The sequence below is a fragment of the Aquarana catesbeiana genome, linkage group LG06, assembly GCF_042186555.1.
Source record: "Aquarana catesbeiana isolate 2022-GZ linkage group LG06, ASM4218655v1, whole genome shotgun sequence".
Lineage (NCBI taxonomy): Eukaryota > Metazoa > Chordata > Amphibia > Anura > Ranidae > Aquarana > Aquarana catesbeiana.
Genome location: NC_133329.1, coordinates 78,729,967 through 78,735,775, shown reverse-complemented (window position 1 = coordinate 78,735,775; position 5,809 = coordinate 78,729,967).

Genomic DNA, 5,809 nt, shown 5'->3' with positions numbered 1-5,809 from the left:
AATAAAATAGAACAAATAAAGCCATCTTATGAAATTCTAATCAATTTGAAAATAACAAATAGACTAACTGAATCCAAATAGACGAAACGAATCCAAACATACGAAACAAATTCCGAAAATGAATAATTTTAACATAACGAATATGATGAGACAAAATTATTAACTTGACAAACTAATTTGAAACTAAACTAAACAAGTTTTTCTATCGTGCACATCTCTACTTCCAACAGGGACGCATGTTGGTGACAACGGTCTAAGAGAAGAATTCCCCTCATTTTGGAGAAATTTCATCTCACTTCCTGTTAATCTCAGGGACACAGACAGCAAAAAACGACGAGTTCCCTACTTTATTCAAAATGTTTTTGTTTTGTTTTTTAATTTTTGTTTCTGTATGGCTTATTGTTTCTTTCTTTTTTTTTTTTTTTTTTTTTTTATAACAGTGTGCACAATGGGTTTTGTTTACCGATGCAAATAGCTCATTCACCCACCTTCCAATTTGTCAAATGTTATAGACCGTTTTCATGGTATTTTGTTGAAATACGCCCCATTTGTAAAGAGATCTACATGAACTTTTGAGGACAAAAAGGTTCATCTGGTTAGCACAGTGGCAAATATATTTACTTGCACTATAGCGGGTTCTTCTACCTCTATCCAACTCTATCCAACTCCATTGGGTTTTTTTGAGGTTACTAAAAATGCCCCATTGCTATAATGAATAGGTAGGAATATGTTGCAAACAAACCTCAATTTTCAGCAATCAAATTTTCTTTTTTGAAGAACCTGATGAAGGAACCCCTGGAGGTTCCGAAACGTTGCATTTCTCTGTATGACATGCTGAGCAAACTTCAATAAATGTGATAACTTCAATATATGTGATTGCAGAAGATTGAGGTGTGCTGCCAACATATTCTTACCCTAATTGGCGCCATCCACCAGTTGCTCCAGCCACTCAAATTTGAGGGTGAATGCCTGCTCAGTGTGCGATAGAGATATTTTTATGACTTTTTTTTAAAAAAACACTGCAGAATTTTCCAGTACATTGCTAGTCTTTTAATCCTCTAGAAATATTGCATACAATGGTTGGTGAACCAAATACAGTCACAGGATGCCTAGTTGGAGTACAAATCGCCGTATGTCTCTTTATAAATAGGACTCCCAGGAAATTCTTTTAGCAATCAGTATCATTAAAAAAAATAAAAAGAACATCAGGCTCCTATCCCTCTTTTTGCATACCAAATCAGGTCCATAGACTTTGCTAATGAGGGCTAACAACCATGAGGGATTAAAGTAATGATTTGCCTGGATCCGAAATATAAGTCATTTTTTAACTTTTTAACCTTTCTCTGCTTATTTACTCATCCACTATGCACTTTCTACTTACTGTAAAAAAAAAAAAACAACTCTAGTCACAACTTGGATCAAGGTTTCTCCACCAGGGTTCCTCCAGGGGTTGCTCAGGGTTCCTTGACCAACGAGCAATTTCTGCCTCTCAGATAAGTTCCCACTGACACTATTGATATATTTAGCTATCTGTAAGCAGGGACGTATCTGGCGAGAGGCAAACAAGGCTTTGGCCTTGGGCGGCATTTTTTAGGAGGGTGGCAGATCCGCCCCCAGGAGACCGTGCTATAGCCGAATGACTGCTACTGCGTCCTTCAGACACAGCTGATCACAGATTGGAGTAAAGAGCCAATCACAGCAGCACTTTACCACGTGATCAGCTGTGTCCAATCACAGCTGATCTTGATCTAAACACAATTGCAACTTATCGGAATTCTTTTCCTCAGGCTGTCACAGGGGACATGTACAGTGATCATCAAGACACTCATGATCAGTGTCCTGATGATCAGTGCAGCCCCAACAGTGCCCATCAGTGCTGCCAATTAGTGCCAGTTGGTGCTGCCTATCAGTGCCCATCAGTGCTGCCTATCAGTGCCAATCAGTGTTGCCTATCAGTGCCAATCAGTGTTGCCTATCAGCGCCCATCACTGCTGCCTATCAGTGCCATTCAGTGCTGCCTATCAGTGCCAATCAGTGCCCCCTCATCAATGCCGCCAATCAGTGGCGCCTATCAGTGCCCATCAGTGCCGCCTATTAGTGCCCATCAGTGCTGCCTATCAGTGCCACATATCAATGCAGCTTCATCAGTGCCTTGTCATCAGTGCCCACCAGGGCTGCCTCATCCTCTAACCTGCTGACCCCCTCTTATGTTCCGCTGACCACATCCTCTGCTCCATTGACCACATATGTGGCACTTGGACCAATCATGTCTCAGGGTCTAATGAGGAAGCCACGGCTCTTCACTGTGAATGGCTACAGCTTCCTCGTCAGACCCTGAGACAAGAACAGTATACCGTGGCCGGGGTGGGACAAATTTAGATGGATGCTGCTGTCCAAAGGTGTCCCCTGTGCTCCTTCAGTCCAGAGTGGGGCACTCTAAGGCTTCATGCACACTGGTTTATTGTAACTACTGTTTCTCCTGACAGGAGAAAATCAGCATTAAAAACTCACCTAAAGAGCCGGAGACTCTAAAAGGCTTCAAAAAAGGGTGGTCTTGGAGCCCACCCTGTTGTGTGACATTAGCAAATTAATATTTGCTAATATCTTCCTGTTTCTCCTCCCGGCCAATCAGGAAGCGGGTCCTGAGACCCCATTTGCCGGGAGTCCTAAGACCCCATTGGCCGGGACTCCGAAGACCCAGAGGAGAAGTGACGGCCGGGACATGGAGGAGATGAAGGGGGGATGACGCCGCCGCAGCCGTGACCTGCATGGGGTAAGTGCAGAGCTGACGGTGGGGGGGCTGGCAGTCCAGAGGGCCAGCAAGCTGACGACAGGGGTGGGGGGTGTGGGAGGTGTGGGTATGTTGCGGCGGGCTAGAGCGACAGGGGGGAGGGCTAGTGTGGGGTAGCAGGTTGGCGGGCTGGAACGACGGGGGGGGGGTGTCTGTGGTCAAGTCTGTCTGCCAAACCCCCTTGACCAATGGAGCACCAGCCACCACTGGTCAAAATGTTACTAAATACGAGAGATGTTTATTTTATTGTTCTCAGTGTGTTCAGTTATAAAACCCCAAGGTTTTAAGGCTAGGTTCACACAGGTGTGACTCTAAATTTGCACAATTTCCAGTGCGACTTGAATGTGACCTATTACACTCTATGGCACTCAAGTCGCAGGAAAGTTGCATCAAAGTAGTGCAGGAAACTTTTTTTAAAGATGCTGTGACTTTAGTCGCATAGATTGAAACGGGTGCCATTGAAACAAATGGGTTTTGACTTGTCATGTGACTTTACAGCATGTGTCAAAAGTCGCATGACAAGTCGTACTAATGTGAACAGAGCCTAACTCCTTTAATTTTGTTACATTACCTTAACTGTTTTGCTTTTGGGCCATCATATTTGGTGTACTATATTACTGTACTTTGTATCTTTTATGTTACTTGCTGCTATTTTTGTATCTTGTGCGTCAATGTTACTGTGCATACATATGTTTATTACAGGGCTTCAGAAATTTGCTTTGAATCTAGGAGCCAGCTAAAAAAGTAAGGAGCCAGGTTTTTCTTGTACAACTTTCCTTTAGATTTACCAAAACCATATAATATGAGGTCAAACCTAAACACTTTCAATTTGTATGCAGTCAGGCAGGTCCTTGCACTACATAGTTGACGGTAAATCTAAAGAATATTGAATAAGAAAATTGGATGGTGTATGGCCAGCTTAACAAATCTTACAGGTGAAACATGTATCAGGTTCCCAAAGGTGAGCCTTTTTTTGCACATATGTTTAAAAAAATAATTTTAGGCCTAAAGATTACATAAAACCCCCAAACATGATATATTTTCAGAAAGCAGACACCCTAGAGCAGTGATGGCGAACCTTGGCACTCCAGATGTTTTGGAACTACATTTCCCATAATGCTCTGCTACACTGCAGAGTGCAGGAGCATCATGGGAAATGTAGTTCCAAAACATCTGGGGTGCCAAGGTTCGCCACCACTGCCCTAGAGAATAAAATAGTGGTAGTTCCAATTTTTTATGTTTCACGATATTACCACAAAAAATAGATATATATAAAACATGAGGTTGCACCCAGTAAATAGATACCCAACATGTCAAACCTTAAATTTGCGTGTGCCCATGAAATGGCGACAAACTTTAGTACCCTATATTTTCTATAGGCGACGCTTTAGAAGCCCCCTAGAAGGCATCAGTTTAGCGTTATGAAGGAGGTCTGATGCTAGAAATATTGCGCTCATTCTGGCGTGCGCGGAGATATGTAATACTGTATGTGTATCGCAATCGCCGTTTTCAGGCATAGACGCCCCGCCACATGCGTTTACATTTGTACGTGCGTATATGTGAGGGTGGAGGGCTTCAATTTGGGGGGGGGGGGTTATGTGCTTGGGTGTACAGTAGCTTTAATTTTTTACAACTAAAAAATATTTTTTTCTTTACTTAACTTTTTTCTCCCACCACATAGGAGACAAAAAGTCCCCTATGTGATGACTTCCAGCATGCTCTAAAAGGAAGAAAGGAACTAATGTGTAAGATGAGGCCGAGCGCAGGCTAGATTGATACAATATGTGCTGACAGTGTCATCATGGGGGAGCTGGGCACAGTCACTGCAGAAAGGGTTCATGCTGGGACATGTAGTCCTTCACTTTTGTGGGATATGACCCCCCAAAAGTGAAGGACTATAGGTCCTAGAGGCCGAGGATGTGACAACCCCTTGCCCCCCCCCCCTCAACTAATTAAGGACTACAGGTCCCAGCATGAACCCCTGAGATCTAAGGGGTTACCATCCTTAGATCTCAGGGGTTCATGCTGGGACTTGTAGTCCTTCAATTTTGAAGGGAGTCACATCCTTAGATCTAAGGAGTTCATACTGGGACTTGTAGTCCTTCACTTTTGGGGGATGTTACCAGTGGTGGCCCGTCCGTAGAGGGCACGCAGGCGCCGCCTCCCCTATCCATGCGTCCGGCCCCTTGATCTACATATCAGAGCGCTGGACCATGGATTCCAATGTTGGGGGGGTGTTTTTTTGAAGCATCTGATTAGAGGCAGAGGCTATAATAGGCTTCAAAAAAGGGTGGCCTCAGAGCACAGAGCGTTGAGCTCTGATCCCACCCTGTTGTGTGACGATAGCCAATGAATTTTTGCTATTTTCACACCAAAGTTCCTCCCCGCCAATCAGGAGGCAGGTCGTGAAACCTGTTTCCCGTTTGGCCAAAGCGTCAGGCGATCCTATTGGATGCCTAGCGCTTTGGTGGAAGAGGAGACACAAGCTTGACACAAGACACAATCTTGAGGAGCGGGCACCGGAGCCACTGCTGCCCGCACTCCAGGAGAGGAGGAGAGGACACCACAGACCCCCACACGAGCGGGTAAGTGCCGGACCACCCACGGGGGAGGTGTTGTCAGTGCCGCGCCGCCCTGTCAAGGGGGGGGTGCTGTCAGTGCTGCGCCGCCGGGGGGTGTTGTTTGTTTGCCGCTCCCCCCAAAACAAGAACCCACCAGCCGCTACTGGATGTTACCCCCCCCCAAAGTGAAGGACTACAGGTCCCAGCATGAGCCCCTCAGAGCTGAGGATGTGACACGCCCCCCTTCCCCCAACTAGTGAAGGACTACAGGTTCCAGCATGAACCCGTAAAATATAAGGATGTGACCCCCCAAAAGTGAAGGACTGCAGGTCCCAAAATGAGCCCCTCAGAGCTGAGGATGTGACACACCCCCCTTCCCCAACTAGTCAACTAGTGATGGACTACAGGTCCCAGCATGAACCCGTGTAGTCCTTCAATTTTGGAGGGAGTCACAACA